At 33.1% G+C, this 20610-nt stretch overlaps 1 protein-coding gene across 2 annotated transcripts in view; it reads left to right on the plus strand.

Annotated features, from left to right (window-relative positions):
- The first annotated feature begins 729 nt into the window (after window positions 1-729).
- The window catches only part of LOC143344639 (uncharacterized), a 51760-nt gene continuing 31879 nt past the window's right edge, over window positions 730-20610 (plus strand). The window contains exon 1 of one of the 2 annotated variants that reach the window (XM_076770889.1): window positions 730-855. The gene's annotated coding sequence lies outside the window, so the exon portion shown is untranslated. Of the gene's footprint in view, window positions 856-10471; window positions 10738-20610 lie in introns of those variants that run through there. The other variant, XM_076770888.1, reaches the window with a different exon arrangement.

Raw genomic sequence — 20610 nt, forward strand, 5'->3', positions numbered from 1 at the left:
GATATTTCATCGCACACTATATGCAAATGAGTTTATAAAAATACGATAGAAACAAATGATCAACTTTGGGAATGCATTTAAAATATATTTACTATTATTTTGAATATAAATGGAATATTTGAAAGAGTTCGATAATCACTAATTCGATGAATGGAAGTCTGCATTCTTGCACAGAGAGGAATTTTCGAAGATTTTGTATCATTGTCATAATAAATCACAAATAGCTTTAAAACCTTATATCTTTTCAATAAAGCATTTTCGGACATAAGTTTATATGAACTTTTTTTATTTATTTGACCTCGGTAACATGTAATATAAGTTTGGTCCCAACATTACATTTAAAATTATTATGATAAATAAATTCTAGTATTAAAATGTTATTAGAAAATTAAATCTGCTTGTGATTTGTTGCCACTATTGTCGCGACATTATTGTCTAGCTTGCAATAGCAAATCCAATATTGTGACAATAAACAATATGGTTCTCAAGGGATGGACATTTCTATTGAAAACTGGTCACTCCCTGGTTTTTTATATATATAGCCTTATTATTTATTGCCTGAAAAAATAACATAACAGCTGCCGTCAACCGACAATGAGTCATAGATTACACAGTGTTGTGTGATTGGTATCACACAGCCGATTTCAGTACCAGCTATACTGAACGAAAACTAGTGAAACCGCGAGAGTCTAATTTTGCACTTGATAGAAAGAGTACGTAGCATTTATGTATCTCTATCTATCCAGTGCAAAATCGGACTCTTACAATTTTACTGTCTTTCGTGCAGCATCTAGAGTCGGCTGTGACATATAAAATGAAGACAGGACGTCATTTGCAGGTCGACCCAAAAATAAGGTAAGACTATACTTTTTAGTGAGAATGCTTCAGCCCTGAGTGACACCTATGAATAAACCATACATTTAGTTTCAAATTTAAATTAGATGCGACCGTCTTTCGAAAAAATGAATACAAATGTAATATTTGAACACTTTGAGGTTGGGCATAGCACGCACAATGATTTATTCGTAACATAAGCGTAACTTCATTTTTATTTTCATTTTAAAACAGATTGACTTCGTTATATCTTTGTTGATAAATTGTGCATTACAGGAAGTATAGGATAAAATCTGAATAATTGTTCGATTAGACGACTAAAATCAGTTAAGACGATAGTTCCCGTTGAAGTTGTATTATTGTAGGTGCTCGTGTCGAAGCGCTTAAAAAATTTGCGTAGGCCAGTGCGAGGCCTTCGGGACGTTTAACAAACGGATCATCCTGCAGTTAAATTTGCATACTCAGTCATTGGTACGTGTATACAGTCACATATGGTCGCGTTATTCGTGCATACACGAGCTAGGTCTCGATTTCTGCCGGTGTTACATAATAATTACTGCACTGCGACCGACATCGTTGCATTTCACGCGTCCATTATAACCGATCCATGTGTTCAGTATATTTATAAAAGAGCATTATATCGTATAAGTATAAAAATCAGTTTCTTGTTCGAAATTTTTTTTCGAATTCGTTGCAGAAGTTTTCTTTCCGCTAAAGCTTTCTGTAGAAATAAGAATTATTATTTCCTTCAAAGATTTACAGTTAGGTAAATATTATATCATGTGAATAATTTATGCAATCTGTAATTTAGATCTTTCTTCTTTAATTGCTGGCTGCCCTTTGGCGAGGTGATTGTATATCTTTTGTATCGCGGTATTCGCATAACAATAATTGTAATTGTGTAAAAATAATATTGTCTTGCGTTGGTAAATTACGAAACTCACTTCGAAGCGTTTACTATGATATTTGATTTGAATATAGGCCCTAATAAGCCCATGAAACAGGTTAATTAAGTTTAATTTGACACCTAGGGTAAAATACCTAATTACTAACATTCGAATGATCAACTTTGACAATGTTTCATTGTTTTTTTATTTATTAATCAAAAACATAGGTGTTTCTTATTATTTGTTGTTATTTAATATTTTTAATTTAAGTTCGACGATAGTTTTGTATTGTATGTTTCTATAAATGAAAGTATATTACATATTACAATACAGACTTAACCCAACTTACGCACTGATTGGTTCCAAAATAGCTAATATACATGTGTATGTAAGCGAGGTAAACATGATCCATGCGTGTATATATGTAGAGGTGTATATATATATTAACATTGTATTAAATGAAAGGATAGGTTTTTCATTCTTCAGTAAAAGCGACGAGGAAGGTAAAGTTTAGTGTATAATTATATTCATAATTATGAAATATATAAAATGAAGTACTTGAATACGAATCTGATTATTTAAATAAATGTGTATCGTGTCGTTACTAGGAACGACGTATGTATGTGTGAAACGACATAAATCGAGAAAATGTAAGTCAGGGTATGACTGCTGGAAACATTGTATAATATGTAAAGTTAGGTTAAGTGCACACAACTACAATGTGAATGACAGTACAGCTTAAAGTTTTGTTTTTCTAAGTAAATATCATGGCAGTAATAAATCCAAAGCTTTTAATAACAAATTTGATAGATCGTTGTATTACAATTGTTATTCTAATTCAAAAAACTAGTCTAATTCAAAAACAATGAAAGAGAAAAATGTTTTACAGTTTCTTATGATTAATAGAACAGTGTATGTCAACGTTGCATATTTACACTGTTTTTTGAGAAATGAAAGTAACCATCAATTTTGTTATGTCATCTGAAAGCTTTTGTCAACATGCGTTCATTCGTGAACCATATGATGACCTTCGAGGTCATAAAAGATCGTGAATGAAAGAAAAATTTTGAATATTTCGTAACATCGTATTTATAAGGACTCTTTATTAATAAGATTACAAAAAATATTCAATATGGTTTTCTTGTGCACGAATACACATTGTTCTACGTGGTACGGATGCACATACTTGTCGTATTTTAGTTATTAAATTATTTATATCTGTGGGCCGAATTATATCAGGAAGAAACATTCGCAAATACAATGTTATGAAATATTCAAAATCATTTTTTCATTCCCGATTTTCTATGGCCCCGAAGGTCATCATGTAGTAGGTATATGAACGAACTCGTCTTGACAAACACTTTCAGATGTTATAAAAAAATATATGGTATTCCATTAAAAAAATGGTGGGTCACCTTCATTTCTTAAAAAATAATGTAAATATGTAAAACTTTTATCTCTTTCATTTTTTTCTAATTAGAATAATTTTCGAAAAAATCGTATAATTATGTTTGCAATTAAACAACTATCCTTGTCTTTAATATTTTATGTTCCTTTTTGCTAGTAACAAGATTGTCGTTTTTACTCTTTTAATCCACTTACATTTTTGTATGTTAGATTTCTTCTTGTGTGTAACTTTTCAAGGTTTATTCGATATTTTATGTAAGACGGTTTTGGGTGACAGTAACTGGGTAGGTGGCTGTAAATGGGCCCTTTACCCTACGTATAGTGGCGGACATACAGGGTGTTCTGTCACCCCTGGGGAAAATTTTAATGGGGGATTCTAGAGACCAAAATAAGATGAAAATCAAGAATACCAATTTGTTGATGGAGGCTTCGTTAAAAAGTTATTAACGTTTAAAATTTCGACCCTACTGAATTTTTTTCTCGAAAACGCTCAAGATTTCGGGGGTGTGTCTGTTCACCAAAAACGATTGTAATTGACCCTCGAAACCAAAAATAATTTTTCCAAAACGATTTGAAATTTTTTTTTTCCGTCGAAAAATTTCACACCTTCTCGAATTTTTTTCTAGAAAGTGGGTAGGATTTCGGGGATATGTCCATTCACCAAAAATGATTGTAATTGACCCCCGAAACCAAAAATAATTTTTCCAAAACGATTTGAAATTTTTGAGTTTAATTGTTAATAACACCCTGTATACTTACGAACATTTGTTAAGGTTAGATTCTTTTGTTAGTAATAAAACACAGGAAAGTTATAAATTAATTAGTACTACATTTTCTTAATGGCATACATATATATTTAAAAAATGCAAAATAACTATTAATTAACTTAAATTTTAAACAAGATAACGACAATTAGAGTCTTTCTTGCGTTTCGTCTTACGGACATATACTTACGAACAATATATTATCGATGTCATAACATTGTTTTTAATAGTAAAATTAGATTAAATATTGCGTTAACTCATATTAATTCTAGTATTTTATGGTTTTGCCATTTGCTTTAATGACTGCTGCACTACGTTTTTGCCTAGATTGCATTAAACGAATGCATCGATCAATGGGAATCGAATTCCATGAAACTTCTATTACTTTGTATAATTCGTTAACATTTTTTGGCTTTACATGTCTTATTTCTCTATCAACGTCGATCCAAAGCATCTCAATTGGATTTAAATCCGGACTTTGTGTCGGCCATTTCAAAACATTAATTTTTTTTCTCATCCAAAAATTGTTTTACAATTTTTGCCGTATGCTTTGGATCATTATCAGCCTGATAAATCCAATCTTCTGGTAATTTATGGTCAGCAAATGGCAAAAAAAGGTTCTTAACAATGTTTAAATAAACAAAACGATCCATCGTTCCTTCGATAGGACAGACAGGACCTGTACCATTAATGGTCATACAATCTCAAACAAATACGGATCCATCACCTTCTTTAACAGTTGATTTGGTACACTTTGTATTAAATTCCTCGTCAATACGACGTCTTATATAAATTTTATCGTCAGATCCTAGACGATTGAATTTACTTTCGTCGGTAAATACAACTTTGGACCATTGTTCTTCTGTCCAGTTGAGGTGATCTCTCGCAAATTGAAGTTTCGCACGTCGATTCTTTTCAGATATCAATGGTTGGTGCCGTGCCACTTTACCCATTAAATTAAATTCACATAAACGGCGTTGTACAGTTTGAACATTGATTTGATTAACTAGATGTAGCAATATTTCATTATGAGTAACAACAGCGGTCTTAAAATGGACGGCCTCAGAATGTCGATGTATCAAACGATCTGTTCGTCTGTCAGTTTTACGGGATTTTGGTTTACGGGGAATATTTTTTGCAGTTTTTCGAAGATTAATATGTTGCATGGCTTTATGACAAGCTCCAAGAGATATGCCCAATTGTTGAGAAATATTTCGATACGTTAGTCCTGGTTTTTTAAGAAGCTGTACTTGGCGTCGTTGTTCTGGCGTTATATTTTCACCCAAACTCATGATTAACGTTTCAAATCTAGCATACATTCCGTCTAATTACACGGACAAACTAGCAGAAACTGCTTCCTAGATCAACAAATTCAAAACAAATGATGTAAGCACACATTACAATAGCGTTCGTAAGTATATGTCTGCAAACACTGTCGAAGAGTTAAGACAAAGTGTTATTCACCGTCTATAATAACAGTTATGTAAGGGATACAAGAGAGAATAATAGTATCTACCTCAACATATAATAAAAATAGAACGATTTAAGTAACAAAGTTTTTTATAACAAAATAACAACAATGAAAGTGTAATTATTAGCATGTTCGTAAGTATATGTCCGCCACTTTGAAATAATTGGCTTTAATACGATCAACTATTGGATTTGTATGCATTATGCGGTGAGTTGTGCGTTACTTTAATTAGCAATGTTAGTTACTCATTTGACGGTTTAACGTCGCCTGAAAGCTCGGTTTCGTTTTCAAAGCTTGCCTTGACACGATCCATGACACTAACGACAAGAGAAATTGCGCTTCAGTGCAGCTGTGCGCACTTGAGCCAAGACGATGCAAATGGGTCACTTCGCAAATCGTTCCATTAGAATGGATCACGATACTTCGTAATTTGATTATCAGGGAGAATGCAACGAGAAACATAGCCATCATCAATCGGATTTGGAATCATTCATCATTCAAGGGAAATTGGAAATTATATTGGGTTGTTCGGAAAGTAATTTCGTTTTCCTCCTTTGTGAAAAGAAACAATTTTGTTGAATTGTGTACTGGTCATTTTGGTCCAACATTTTTTGCCATCTTCCTGGTAGTAGCATGATTCCACGCTCATATAATTTCTGACCTTTATTTATAAAAAACTGATGCAAGTGATTTTTGATATTGTTGCTTTAAGTAAATGTTTTATCGCTTAAGAAATTTTTTAAAGACCGGAACAAGTAATAATCCGATGGTGCCGGATCTCGCGAGTATGGTGGGTGTGGTAACACATCCCATCCAAACTGCAATAGCTTCTGACGAGTTACTAAACTTGCGTGAGATCTGGCATTATCATGGTGGAACCCAAATGTCGAGCTTTGAAACGAAACCAAGTCGTTTCATGCGATCACAAACGGTCGAATTCGACAAATTTAACCTCTTAACGATTTCTCGTGTTGTTATTCGTCAGTTTGCTTCAAACAATACCTTCATTTCGCTTTCGTCGGCTTTAACAGACCTTCCAGAACGTGGGCCACCTTCGATATCAAAATTGCAGAAACGAAATTTTGCGAACGAGTTTTGGTAATGCTATTCGGTTAAAACATCTTCTTCATACGCGTCACACAATTTTATTCTTGCTTGAACAGCATTCTTACCTTTTCGATAATAAAAAAGCAAAATATGTATGCCGAAAATGCAGCTTCTGATTTTCCATATTTGACGGGACACCAAAGGAACACAATTGCACAAAAATAAACAAAATTTTTTACAAACAAGCCTTGAAATGTCAGTTATGAATGTGTATATAATGAGAATACGGTTTAGAATGAAATTGGCTGGTTAAAAATTTAATTAACGTCTCTGTTGATAAGAAAACAAAACTATTTCCCGAACAACCCAATAGTTTATTCGTTCGAAATGTACACAATTACATACTGTTACGCGTCTTGTAATATAAGCAGATCATAATCTTATCTCCAGCAGGTAACATAAAACTTAAATGTCGCTAACTCGCTGATATTAATCCAAACAACCTGAAACAAACTAAAACCAAAGATTTAATATTCAACAGTGTTGAATTTGATGGAAATGAAAGGAGTAGATCAAAGATAAATTAAAATTAAGTCGTCGAGATGGAACACAATAGAAATTCACGAAAGTCACGGTGTTACTATAAAAAGCGGACTTCCTCAACATGAGTGACAGTTCCAGATCAGTTAAGTCAAGTCAAAAGTCAAGATTAGTTAGCAGAGCAGTTTGTCAAAAAATTCGGTCCATATGTAGTAAGAACATTCGTATGTTGTGGATGAACAGTTGAGAACCACTGTTCTGTACTGAAAACGGATGCAAGATCATTAACGATTTTAGTGGCAAAATCTCGTAAATGATTGATCATAATTACATGCCATTTAGACCTTTGAATTTGTCCTAGATCGTAACTTACGGTGAATTTAAAGAAATATGAATTTTACTTTGAGGTCTCTGCACCTAATGGCCAGGAAAAGAAATCTTTCACTGTTACATCCTTCTTCTTGATCTAGATAAACTTTGTGTAATTTTCTTGCAACATTAATAATTTGAAAAGCAACCAAGAGTAAACGTATAAATCCGACGCAATGTATAATTACACGCAAAATAAATGGGTCTAGGTAAATTAGAAATTTCTAAGCAAAGTATTGCAATTAAATTGTTATACTTTTGATTAAGAACAGTATTATACCGTGCCATTTAAAAAAATCGAGTTAACCTTGAAATAACTTTAAAAAATACGAATAAAAGTATTACTTTCATCCCAAAATATTTTATCTAAATAATGGAAAGGATTGTCCCTGTACCTATATCTTATAAAATTAGCAGTTTAGGCGTAATCTAAATAGGTACTCATCTCGAGACACACTGTATACAAGATGATAAATTTTGTATCTTCTTTTAGTTTTTGCGTACATAAAATTTAAGATAGTTTACGAATAAATAAAATTTATCAATGCGTTGTTAGGTTGATTGCCGTGTTAAACGATAAATGGTTTCTGTGCGTATAATGAACTTTCCATACCTATCATTTTGCATCGTGATCATTTCATGATTACTTTCAATCGCCGGTTCCATTGTGTCGGGTGCCGTTGAAAGCCGTTTTCATTATTCTCACGTACAATGCTCAAATTATACCATAATAAAGTCTAAATGATTTTAATAGATTCACGGTTCCTACTGCGTCCTTTTAATCATCTTCTTCAGGGTCAGCATCAATATGCACGAATTTATTTTACTATGGTACACGTACGATCTAAGAAGTTCTGTATACATCGTTAAAAGGCTCGAATCGTTTTGTTCAATATTTATATTAATACAAAATTTAAATATAAATCAATGTCAAGCATTAAGCAAAAGGAATAACATGTAAGTAATATATCGGGTGTTCAAGAAGAAAATAAGGTGTGACAATGTAACACGTTCGCTGAAAGAGTAGCAATCCATGTTGTGCAACGAGTTATGAAATTATTAGACTTGTTACTTATTTATCTGCAATCAGGTTATAGTAAATATTGTGCCGAAAGCAAACATAGTTCGATAACACCTATCTTATCATTTTGACTCGATACGATCGGCGGACAATTCAATCGAGATAAAGCGTAAGATAAATTGTTTCCGACATATTTAGAAATCGCGAGAGAAAGAGAATAACGTTTGAGATTTGCATCCTTGTTATTCGTTTGTTCGCGATGACTCGACGATTAAAAATAATTATGACAAAGTATTGTCATCGACAGTCGATCGGCACTAGAAAAAATCTAGTAACTTTTGTTTTTAATGTCAAAAATTTATCCGATTTCATCATCCTAAAAGAAAAAGTTGCAACTTTTTTGCACTTTTTTATGATATTCAATGTCTCCGACTATGCATAAATTATTATTAATGGTCCTCAAATTATTGCTCGTGCTTCATTACCAATTGAGTAGGCAAACGAAAAGACACAAAAAGCTCAAAATAAAGACTTCGAGCTTTGTCGAGAGAAATTTACGAGGAAATTATCTCTTCTTATTAGTATCTTCTTATCCTACGCAATCTAGCCTTCGACGATTGTCTTTAAAAAAATCCAATGCTAGACCTACAGAAACTTTATTGATGTTATCACCACAAAAATCTCAGAGCATAAATGTATAGTCTGTTACGAGTCTGTTACGTTACATAATAACAAATTAATTGTAATGAAAGTTATATTTTCATTGTTTTTGATTTTTGAAAATTATTTTATATTCCCATTTGCTGATTATGAAATAATTTATCAAAAAATCAAGCCTATACAATTTATGCCAGATTTTTAGTGTTCCTGCCTCACTGTGCGTCGGAAGGAAATGATTTTGTCGAAAGTTTGAACGGTAAACAAAATTTATACATCGTATGGTCTTATTATGTAAAATTTGCAAGGTCGTGTCTTCGTCATCGATCGAAATACAGTCGTGAGTCGTTCAGTGGAACGCGATATCGTATTTATTAGCGCCGTTAGACTTTTTTCTTTTTTTAGTTGCTCATTGACAAGATAACCAATAACTGAAAACGAATAGCTTGATCCGTGGCTTCTACATTATCGATGTTGACGCAGCGGATCGTAATCGGTATCCACTGAAGGAAACTAGCAAGCGCTACAACTAACGCGTTAAAGGAATATGTTGAATAATAGAATTTCGCGAAAGCGCATGAATTTTAATTTGAAACTCCAGATTGAACCAATTTAACTTGTAAACGCGAATTACCTGCACGATAGCTGAATAATGTATTTTCGTGATCTTATGTGTAATGAAAAACATATTTTAGAAAAATATTATATTTTATTTAATTCTAGTCAGTTTTCTTCAAGATGTAAGAGAAGAAAGAGCCGTTCATAAAAAATGAAATAAGACATTTAATATTTTATAAACATTGCATAATGCAGTATTATCGTAGCGTCAGTAGGCTTACTTAGTTTGATTAAATACTTTATTAAGATCGATATAGAATGCTTCTATTGCATACATTAGAATAATATTTACCATTAAATAAACAGATTAGTGATGAGCTTTGTTTCATCAAAGACAAGATATCCCACAATTTACCGACTTGTTGCATTTTACCTTTTACAACTTTCTATGCACGTTCCAATGACGCCTACGTAAACAGTAAACCTGCATTAGCAATATACGCATTCAATTAGCATTAGTCAGCACACATAAACACAACAATCGTTGAACATTTTATAAGTCGAAACAGTTGTTTTGTTCGCATTGTATCTTTTCAATGATAATTAAAAGAGTAGAATATTTATTTAATAGCGTGCAAGATACATTTTTTAATGTACAAAGTATATTTATGCTATTATGATTATAAATCACACATTTGGTCCCGTTCAGGCCTTAATTTAGTATCAGTTGTTTAACGTTTGAATAAAAAGAAAAAATGGAAATGCAATTCCTATGTACTCGTCGATGAATACGTACAGTCAAAATTGGCGCCACGCGTCGTTTCTCAACCAATCGTGCGCGTGGGACGTAGGGTGCAGTGAGAGGCGCGAAGTTTGCCGTGCCATTCGAAAGTATACGAAGTTGGCCGAAGATATCCGACCGTCTACGCGACTCGGCACAGTCGACCGGCGAACCTCGTCGCGGTAACGTGCTTTGTGTTTTTCGTGAACGGTGTCGCACGTTGGATCTTGGTGACGTTTGTGCTCTTTCTTCTGTTCGTCGATCAGTGTCAGTAACAGTGCACGTCGAGATCATGTATATTTGAATCAACTTGGTAGAAGTCGACGATCAAAGAAACTTGAAACTCGAAACTTTTCACCTGTTTTGCATACCATAGCGACTTGTCATCTGGACGCACTTACGTAAGTCTCATAACTTTGATCATACTATACGCATTGTATATTATCATTATTATTGTTATTACGATTGTCAGAATGTATTTTCCGAACGGTTCGTGGTACTTTATATGTAAGGTTTCATCGCGATGAACGGTAAAGATTCAAGCGGCCGGTATCGATAATCGAACAGTCACGTTGGCGACGTGCCATTGCGCGACACGTTGGTAGATCGATCGAACCGTTTTTAATCTATGAAACTATGTGATGCGTAAACGATATATTTAGAGTGACAGTTTTCATCCTAGATTCTACAATTTCTTACGGCTGTTATCAGATTCTGTTACGGATGTAAGTCGAGTAGATGCAAAGGCGCGCGATATACACCGTGTTCGCGATAATTTAGACCAGCGTTTTTTCTCGTAAACGGTAAACACTAGAGAAAAATGGGAGAGGAGAAAGTTGTAGTGTATTTTACTGACAACATGATAGCGTGTCCCAATTTTTTGTATTTGCGATATTTTTTGAGAAACGAAGGTGACCTTCACTTTTTTAAATGAAATGCTACATGGTTTTCTTATCATATGAGAGTATGCATTGAGACGAATTCAACCATGTGATATAATATGGCCTTCAAGGTCATACAAGGTCAGAAATGAAAGAAATAAATCTTACATATTTTAATACTTATTGTATTTACTAAATGTTAATTTTTCTGATAAATCTATATCGTGTTCAGTATGACTTCCATTAGCAAGAACGGAAGAACTAGTTTCTACCAATGTTGCACTGGATATGGATACACACGCTTTCTATCTAAATCTTAGTTTGCAAGTCGTTTAAATTTCTCGGTAATGTACTGTAAACAATATCTTTAATATTTAAACGAAACGAAAGATACACGCGTGTGCGCGCACGCATACACATTACACACATTTTTTAGTTTTAAAATAATTCCTTAGACAGCACAATGCGTCTAATATATTATCAAGAAAAATACTTCATTTGTTGGTACCAGTAGCTATAAAAAAATTTCTTTCATTTTGAGTGGGTGTTAGTTTGATTATATGTAAAACATCCAACAGTTTTTAGAAATTTATCTCCTATGGTGATGTTAAATTCTTGAAGCTTATCTGCTATCGTTAACTGTAATAGGTTTTTTAAAAGGTTATATTTCCTTTAGAGGATCTAAAAGTTTTTCAGTATCAGTCCAAATAATCATGGTTCCTATCGTACTTTCTAAAAAGCCTGCTTAGAATTTGTTTTACCTTTTTATACTTACCGGTCTTTGATGTTAAATGCAAAAATGTGACTTTTGAATCTCTTTGTGATCGTTAATTTTTTTGAAATCTGATCTTTAGGCTGCCGTCTAAACATTGCAACATTATCGTGGCGATCGAGGCAATCGTACCTACCTTGTTGTTTCTCCTAAATATACTAAAAGTATTAATTACAATAAGGAATAAGCTTATCTTATAAATACATGAATGTTAATTTTATTTCTTTTATTTTTGATGGCCATGAAGGCCATCTTTTATTTCTGAACTACATGGTTGAATTCGTCTCAATGCACGCCCTCATATGATAAAAAAAAACATGTAGCATTCCATTAAAAAAAATAAAAGTTACCTTCGTTTCTCAAAAGATATTAAAAATACAAGAAATTGAAACAGGCTATCATGTTGCCAATAAAATATACTATAATTATTTTCTTTCCCATTTTTCTCTAATGTTTATCGTTTACGAGAGAAATGCTGATTTCAATCATCGCGAATACTCTGTATATGTATACAGGGTGTTTGGCTACCCCTGGGAAAAATTGTAATGGGAGATTCTAGACGCCAAAATAGAACAAAAATCAAGGATACTAATTTGTTGATTGAGGCTTCGTTAAAAAGTTATAGAAACATTTCCGGCCACACAGTATATTTTCGGTAAAGAATTTTTTTCTCGAAAGTGCGTAGGATGTCGAGGGTATGTCTAATGACCAAAAATGATTATAATTGACCCTTGCAATTGATGATAATTTTTCCAGAATGATTTGAAATTTTTTTTTTCGCCGAGAAATTTCAGCACCTGTCGATTTTTTTTTTAAATTCGTCTTTCGTTTTTAATAATTTTGTTTGACACGCTACGGAAAAGTTGTCTAATACTTTTTTGTAGGTACCTATGGGCTCTACTTCAGAAAAATGTTTCATTGAAATATATTCACTATTCTAGGAGTTATGGTCGTTTGAAAATTGGACCATTTTTACAGGGGTTTTCTCACTTTACGGGGTCATGGAACAACTTTTCGAATATTCTTGGAATATCTACATATTCTACATTAAAATACGCGTTGTTTGCCCTTTAAAACATTAAAATCGTCCAATTCGTTCAAGAATTATAACATTTTAAAGATTCGCATGGAAGCATTTTTGGCCTCATATTAGATTTTCAATAAGGAATTTTTTTCTCGAAAAATGATGTAATTGTCTGTAGACCAAAAATGATTGTAATTGACCCCTGCAACTGAAAATAAATTTTCCAGAACTATTTGAAACTTTTTAATTTCACCGAAAAATTTGTCCATCTTCTCGAATTTTTTTCTCGAAAGTGAGTAGAATTTCGGGGGTATGTCTATTCACCGAAAATGATTGTAATTGACCCCCGCAACCGAAAATAATTTTTCCGTGAATGATTTGAAATTTTTTACTTTAATTTTTTAATAACTTTTTAACGAAGCCTCAATCAACAAATTGATATTCTTGATTTTCGTCTTATTTTGGCCTCTAGAATCTTGCATTAAAATTTTTGACAGAGGTGGCCGAACACCCTCTATACATATAAAACAGTATAAAGTCGGGAATGTACTTGGCGATCAATGAAGTGAAACTCCCGTGTAGGAATTTCATTGTCGTCTACCGTATCGATGAGAAACACGATCGAAGGTATTCCTGCTTTTTAATACCGCGAGTCATTCTTGGAAGTACATATATTATAGTATATACTTTAGCGATAAAAATTGCTTATCATGGCGTCATCCGTTAATCCTGGTATGTAAATCTTTGTGTTTCTCTGTGTGTTCAATGACATCGAAAGTCGTAAAGATAAAGGTTAGGACGACAAACGAACGAAGTTCACGAGAAGAGAAAAATAACACGGCGTGTGGTCTTCTTTTTGTTTTGCTCGGACATAACTTTTGCTCTCTGATAGCGTTAACGCAATGCAAACAACGATCCACTCGATATTGGGACGATAATTTTGGAACGATCCGAAATAGCCAAAGTTGAATAGACTAAGACTGGTAATTTCTTGATCGTGTATTTTTCGTGGACGAGTGATACGTGTCCATCATAGCATAACGTTAGTAACTCATGCACGATCGTTTCGAGCTGCGATTCACTGACCTACATGACGCGTATAATTTAACTGGACACGGTTTCGGGTTCTATTGAATTTATGACCTTTTTAACTCGATTCTGGGATCCGTTTCTTCGTTCTAATAATGGAGGATTATTTTTACCCGGGATCGTTGCTGTTGTATTTTTTGCGATTGTCGCGCTGTCGGACGGCGCACGTGAAAAATTTGTACGAGCATTCTACACCCTATAAATTGAACGTTTTCCGTTGTTTACAAATTTTTATGTACAATTATTTGCATTATTTTAAAAAAATTATCACACAGTGAATTGTGCTAATAGGTCAACGATCAAAACAAAAATTAATCGAAATACAAATTTCTTGCGCAAATTAGAAACTATAGATTATTGCCAATATAATAAAAAAAACAATATCTTTCTACGATAACGATTTAGTTAATCTCTTTATTGTCTCATAGATTACATATCGTGTTTAATGTTCATTTATTTGTTTAATTATGCTGTTTTCCACCTTATCATAAGTTGTAGAACACGTTTACGAATTTTACTGTTACCAATAGAAAAGTCGCATCTTCCTAATTTTTTTTCTCACACAGACGGATCTTTAACACCTGATTTATTGATTGTTAATCATTCTTCGTCTTTTTATACTTACATAGCTACAAGATAGGTTATTTTTAACGCTTCGCGTTTGAGTAGGTACGTAATGTTTATTCTGGATATCAATTTCGAAGGAAACTTATCAAACATCAATACGATATTCTTCTTCCTTTTCTTATATAGTTGTACACTTGACGATAAAATTGTTAATTGTACGCTTTACGGTATCTTTAAACGCGAACGTGCAAACGAATGACCTCGAACGTTTTTAGGAACGAGAATATCTTGAGGCAACCTACTTCGCGGTACGGAACATATTTTCGAGAGAATTGTTTGGAAATTCGTTGTCGATCGCGATCCCCCCGCCGAAGAGAACTATTAAGTTTCTATTTTTACACGTGACAAAGGTTCTCAAACGCGGAGAAAGAGGATTCGCGGGATTCTCAATTTCTTTTTTTTTATCCTATCTTTCCCTATTTTTCCGTTAGCTGCAGTATTTCTTAGCTAGATAAAGATCCAATTGCTGTCGAAAAGCGTGCGGTAGAAACGCGTTATTATCTTTTAGATACCGTACGTTTTGCACGCGGAGAGACGAGGAGTCGCGCACGTGACACGTTCGGGATAGCGATAGCAAATAAAAGAAGTCAAGTATTTGTAGTTGAGAATCTCTGGTATCCGTGACTCGGGCTCGTGGCACGAGTTACCGCGAAATAGCCGCCGCAAGGAACACGTTTAAGGATGTGTGTTCGTAGATTTTACGATTGCAACTTCCAAGCAATGCACGGAAGTCCCAATCGATACTTCCATAATTACCCGTGAACACGAAGGGATTCTAAGGTATCGCGAGGAAAAAAGAACCGGCAGTTGGAAAGTTCAAAGTCGTTTCTGCATTTTTTCGTGAAATCTAGTAGGGGTAGAGTGCTGCGTGGGTCACCCATGATCCATGGCGTTTCGAGGAAGAGTAGCACGGCCTTAGAGCTTCTGAATTACGCTGTAAAAATCGATTTTTAAAGTAGTCTTTAAAAATTCTTTTTTAAAAGTTTTTCGATGGAGTCAAAATGGCGCCCCTTTGAACGGGATTTTAACTTAGGAAGGATAGTCCGCAGGGGATGGTTAAGAACAGTAACGCTTTTCTTTAACACTTTAACTGCCACATCACATATATGAAAATGTTTCATTCTAAAAAAAAGTTTAGGAATGATTTGGAAAAAAAATAAGGCAGACATGTTATTCTAAATATATCTGTATTTATCGTGTAATAATGATTTTAACTTAGGAAGGATAGTCCGCAGGGGATGGTTAAGAACAGTAACGCTTTTCTTTAACACTTTAACTGCCACATCACATATATGAAAATGTTTCATTCTAAAAAAAAGTTTAGGAATGATTTGGAAAAAAAATAAGGCAGACATGTTATTCTAAATATATCTGTATTTATCGTGTAATAATGACAAACGAAATGAATCTTGCTTAACATGAAAAAATAAAGTTACTATAATACAGTGCAGAAAACATCTCACAGCTAAAATCGTACACATTAACAATATTGTTTTATATTTAAATTAAATTAAAAATTAGTGCTTTATAGGATATATTCGGCTGTATTCTACGGCATGTAACCTTTTCGGTATGGATTTTACTAGATTTTGTGTAAAATCGGGTTCAATTTTCATCCATTCTCCTTGCAGTGCCCTTTTTACATCATTTTTATTAGAAATCGTATGTTTTCTAATCCTTACTTCTAATTCATGCCAAATATTCTCAATTACGTTTAGGTCGGGCGATTGGGGAGGTCTATTGACAACTTTCGGGCAGTTATATACAGGGTGTTCGGCCACTCCTGGGAAAAATTTTAATGGGCGATTCTAGAGGGCAAAATAAGACGAAAAGCAAGCATACCAATTTGTTGATGAAGGCTTTGTTAAATAGTTATTAACGTTTAAAATTCCAACCGTACTGAATTTTTTTCTCGAAAATGCGCAAGATTTTGGGGGTATGTCTATTCACCAAAAATGATTATAATTGACCCCCGCAACCAAAAATAATTTTTTTAGAATTAATAAAAAAATTTTTTTTTCGTCGAAAAATTTAGGCACCTACACCCTGTCGATTTTCCTTAAAAATTCGTTTTTTATTTTTAATAATTTTGTTTGACGCTGTACAGAAAAGTTGTCTAATACTTTTTTGTAGGTACCCATGAGCTCTACTTCACAAAAAAGTTTCATTGAAATATATTCACAATTGTAGGAGTTATGGCTGTTTGAAAATTGGACCATTTTTATGGGGTTTTTCTAACATTACGGGGCCAAGGAACAACCTTTCCAATATTTTTATAATTGTTACATATTCTCCACCAAAATATGCGTAGTTTGCTTTTTTAAACATTAAAATCGTCCAATCTGTTCAGAAGTTATGACGTTTTAAATATTTGCATGAAAATTCAGGCAGACATTTCTGGCCAGAAATTATATTTTCGGTAAGGAATTTTTTTCTCGAAACTGAGTAGGATGTCGGGGGTATGTCTGTTGACCAAAAATGCTTGCAATTGACCCCTGCAACTAAAAATAATTTTTCCAAGACGATTCGAAAGTCTTTTTTTCACCTAAAACTTTCAACACTTACTCGAATTTTTTTCTCGAAAGTGCATAGGATTTCGGAAGTATGTGTATTTACCAAAAATGATTGTAATTGACCCCCGCAACCGAAAATAAATTTTCCAGAACGATTTGAAATTTTTGAATTTAATTGTTAATAACTTTTTAACGAAGCCTCCATCAACAAATTGGTATCTTTGATTTTCGTTTTATTTTGGTCTCTAGAATCCCCCATTAAAATTTTTCCCAGGCGTGGCTAAACACCCTGTATAATTGCCACATTTTGGCAATATGCGACGTATGTTTTGGGTTATTATTACTATAAAATTTAAAACGATTCAAAATTCCTAATTTTTCGGCACTACTTTTTAAATTCTTTTTTAAAATATTCAAATAATCAAATTTGTCCATGTTCCCTTCAATAAATTCCAAATTTCCTGTTCCAATAGCTGATATACACCCCCAAACCATCACTGATCCACCTCCATGTTTAATAGTAGGATTCATATTTTTTATTTTAAATTCTTCATTAGATTTACGCCCTACAGTAACTTTACCATCTGAATGAAAAAGATTAAATTTGCTTTCGTCGGCAAAAATAACTTCTTCCAAAAAACTAAAATCCTTAGCTAGATACTGTCTCGCAAACTCCAGTCTCTTTTTTATTTCTTGCTGTACGCCCATGAAAATCATTCTTAGTACTCTTCTTACAGTTTCTGGATTAATAGATATTTGCAAATATTTTTCCATCTCGTTCGACAATTTAGGTGCACTCAGCTTGGGATTTTCTTTGATTTTTCTAACTATCCATCGCTCATCGTACGCATTAAATTTCTTGTTCGGTGCTGTTCTTAATTTATTTGTAATTCTATTTTCTTCTCTATAGCGTTTAATAGTGTATTGAGCAATGCTAATACTTCTACCAATAATTTTTGCAATTTCTCGATAGCTTTTACCATTTTGAAAGTTCTTTACAACAATTTCTCGGACCTCTAGTGTCGTCTGCTTCATTTTTGCTATTATTACAATTTATTTTCTTGCTTCGATGCAATACCATGTTAACTAGCAAGCTAAAACAATGCGATCTACTTTTGTTTAACGTTTTTCGTTTCTTTTCGGGGATTCCTGGAGGGGAATACGAGATAGAGAAATAGCGTATGACTTTAGCTGTGAGATGTTTTCTGCACCGTATTACAGTAACTGTATTTTTTTTATGTTAAGCAATATTCATTTCTTTTGTCATTATTACACAATAAATACAGATATATTTACAATATATGACTGCCTTATTTTTTTCCAAATCATTCCTAAACTTCTTTTTTCGAGTTAAACATATTTTCATATGTGGTGTACGATTTTAACTGTGATTCACTGTATGGATGATTTACTATGGAATTAGAAAAATTAATTCTCAAATTGGGATATCGAGGAAAATAAATTTGGGTAGAATTTGTGAATGTTAGCAAGGTTACAAAAATAAGTACTGAAACAAATTTTAGGTTATGTAGTTTACAATGGTCTAAAGTCAAAATTTTACTCCTGCAGAATATTATACGGTTTGGATCTGGTAACGAACGTGTTAATAGAGCTATAGTTGGAGCGTACTGAACAATCTTTATGTTTTTTACCATGAATGTACAATGATTATACTCAATCTTCGATCTAAAATTTGGAATATTGTATTTACTACGCGACGTGGCCTGTAGGAATTCTAGAGGAAGAAAAAGACTGTTATTTAGAATAGAGATATAATTATTCACAAAATTGAGCGTACATCTAAGTTGGCAATGATGATTGGCGGAAAAATAAATAAAAACAGACATTTTCAAAAGTAAAGACAGAATATACAGGGTGTTCGGCCACCCCTGGGAAAAATTTTAATGGGAAATTCTAGAAACCAAAATAAAACGAAAATCCAGAATATCAATTACTTGACTGAGGCTTCATTAAAAAGTTATTAAAAAATTAAATTAAAAACTTTCAAATCACTGTGAAAAAATTATTTTTAGTTGCGGGAATCAACTACAATCATTTTTGGTGAACACACATACCTCCGAAATCCTACATACTTTCGATAAAAAAATTCTTTACCAAAAATATATATAATTTCAGGCCAGAAATGTCACTCCAAAATTTCGTGCGTATCTTTAAAATATCATAACTTTTGAACGGATTGAACGATTTTAACGTTTCGAACGCCAAATAACACGTATTTTAGTGAAGAATGTGTAGAAATTGTAATAATATTGAAAAAGTTGTTCCTTGACCTCGTAAAGTGAGAAAACCCCCATAAAAATGGTGCAGTTTTCAAACGATTATAACTCCTACAATAGTGAATATATTTCAATGAAATTTTTTTCTGAAGTAGAGCTCATACGTAGCTACAAAAAAGTATTAGACAACATTTTCGTACAACGTCAACCAGATTTATTAAAAATCAAAAACGAATTTTTATGAAAAATCGTCAGGTGCTTAAATCGATGAAAAAAAAAATTTTCAAATCATTCTGAAAAAATTATTTTTAGTTGTAGAGGTCAATTACAATCATTTTTTGTAAATAGTCATAATCCCGAAATCCTGCGCCTTTTCGAGAAAAAAATTCAGTACGGGCGGAACTTTAAACGTTAATAATTTCTTAACGAAGCCTCCATCAACAAATTGGTATTCTTGATTTTCGTCTTATTTTGGCCTCTAGAATTTTCCATTCAAATTTTTCCCTGGGATGGCCGAACACCCTGCATACTTTATTTGGATATTTCAGCAGTTAATTCTTTAATATTGAACGCTAAACGTAAAAATATTCGTATTTCATCGTCACAAAATTAACCGTACAGATATTAGATTGTACAAAAATAACAAATTTAAACGTAATTTTAATATTTTGTTGCGTAACCTTGTGCATCTGTATATATCTGGCTTTAAACGTCTAGGCATTGACTTGAGTAGTTTTTCATTATTAAACTCGGAATATTTTTCCATATTTCCTCAATCTTAGCTGTTGTGTCTGCCTTATTGTTAAATACAGGTGCTCAATTGGATTAATATCCAGTGATTGTGGAGGGGTTTTTAATAATTTCAATAATCAAAATAAAGTATACCTATATTCTGTCTTTAGTTTTAAGAATATCTATTTTTGTTTATTTTTCCACTAATCATCATTGCCCATGGAGGTGTACGCTCAATTTTATGAGTAATTGTATGTATATTTAGAGCAAAAAAACAACACGACTGTTCACTGTCAATGCTCTAATTTCTTTTTTTTTCTCGATCGTCCGGCGACACTTCTTTCAAATTCGTCGTTCGATGACCTGACGAAATCGACTTGACCCCTTCTCGCTCACACT

This window comes from Colletes latitarsis, chromosome 8, assembly GCF_051014445.1.
Source record: "Colletes latitarsis isolate SP2378_abdomen chromosome 8, iyColLati1, whole genome shotgun sequence".
NCBI classification, from domain to species: Eukaryota; Metazoa; Arthropoda; class Insecta; order Hymenoptera; family Colletidae; genus Colletes; species Colletes latitarsis.